Below are 1,580 nucleotides of genomic sequence, written 5' to 3' on the forward strand. Positions count from 1 at the left end.
AGGGTCTCTGCATGGAGCCTGCTTCTCCCTCTGCCTGTGTCTCTGCCTCCCTCCCTCTCTCTCTCTCTCTCTGTGTCTCTTGTGAATAATAAATAAAATATTTTTTAAAAAAAGAACAACTGTTGCTAGCAGTAGTTTTGTTTCTTTGCCATCTTCCTCCTCCTCATCAACAATCATGCAATTTCTTCCTTTTATGTACATGGCATTGTAGCATGGGTGTTACGCTCTGCCTATGGTACAAAGTTTATAAATACGATATACCAGTACAAAGTCGAAGCCATTAAAAAGAGCTTAATAACTACTGGGAGATCCTTAAATCTGGAGTGTTGATGGAATCTAGGAAGAGATTTAGAAACAACACACAAACTCAAACAGTAAACATTGTACTTGGGAAGGGGTGAAAGGAGGACTTCTTATGTCCTACTGAGGGCTTTTGGAGTTGCTTCAGGCTCACCTTCTTTCTGCAAATATCTTCAAATACTTCAGAGTGTTGTGAGGTGCATCACTCTGTGCATTGCCACAGGACATCCCGGAGCCATGACAGACTGTGATGGGGCTGGTGGATAGTTAAACGAGACACTGATACTGTCCATTGGCACTCAGCTCTTCTATATCCAAATATGTTATATTAAAACTTTGTTTCTTGGTTATTTCACTAAGCAGTTGGATGTATCTGTATTAGGAATACTGAGGAGGCTTCTTTTCAATAAGTTGATCTTTTCACCAGGAGAATTCCTCAAGAAAGGCCAAGTATATCCCAAAGAATGTCCTACTACATTTGTTAAAGAAATGTGGTTTTCTGGAGAAATATTACTGAATTTGGAAAGAAATTTCTCAGCAGCGTCTCTCTTGGCTTGTTTTTTTTTTTTTTTAATTTTTATTTTTTAAATTTTTATTTTAATGCCCCCTTTCCAGTTTTTTCCAGTTTCCATAAATGACCCTAGCCTGCAAATTGTGGTATATTCTCTCTTATGAGCAGGTCCTCCCTCTTGGGAAAGGGTATATTCAGGAAGTCTCCAGCCATGATGAATAGCCAACTCCTGTAATGAACCAATAGGATTAAGCTGGTTCTTTGGTTGCTTAGAAGGGTCAGGCATTAAGGGGTCAGGAACTGCAAAGCAAATACTTGCATTGGCTTTCAAAATGTTTATGGGCCGCAGCTCTGTGTTTCTCCAGCTTCTTACTTGTACCTTCACCTGTGCAGGTTATGTCCCCAACGGTTACTCTGAAAGTGGGCACGTGTATTTGCACATCCGACCTTTCACAGTAATAAGCCAGGATGTTCTTGGTCTTCGTGCCGTATTCGTGTAATACCTGAACTGGCGTTTTCCCTGGCTTAGCTGCAATCATCTTCCCCAAGCTGGAGGTCCCGCTGTCTCGCGCTCCAGCGGGGGCCAGGGCGCCGCCACCTGCTCTGGGACTTAGCGGGAAGGGAAGGCTTGGCGGCCTGCGGAGGAGCCCTGCGGAGCTGCCTTCCCACTCCCTGCCCGGTCGGCCGTCCCGAGAGGAGCGCTCCCGAGTTCAGAAATCTTGACTGCAGGCTACCCCTAAGCCATTAGGATGACCTCAGGAGGCAAGGA

General features: G+C 44.5%; 1 pseudogene; it reads right to left on the reverse strand.

Annotated features, from left to right (window-relative positions):
* Positions 1 to 450: 450 nt before the first annotated feature.
* Positions 451 to 1,350, reverse strand: LOC140642260 (interferon-inducible double-stranded RNA-dependent protein kinase activator A pseudogene; annotated as a pseudogene).
* Positions 1,351 to 1,580: the final 230 nt, after the last annotated feature.

This window comes from Canis lupus, chromosome 11 (genome assembly GCF_048164855.1).
Source record: "Canis lupus baileyi chromosome 11, mCanLup2.hap1, whole genome shotgun sequence".
In the NCBI taxonomy this organism is placed as follows: Eukaryota; Metazoa; Chordata; class Mammalia; order Carnivora; family Canidae; genus Canis; species Canis lupus.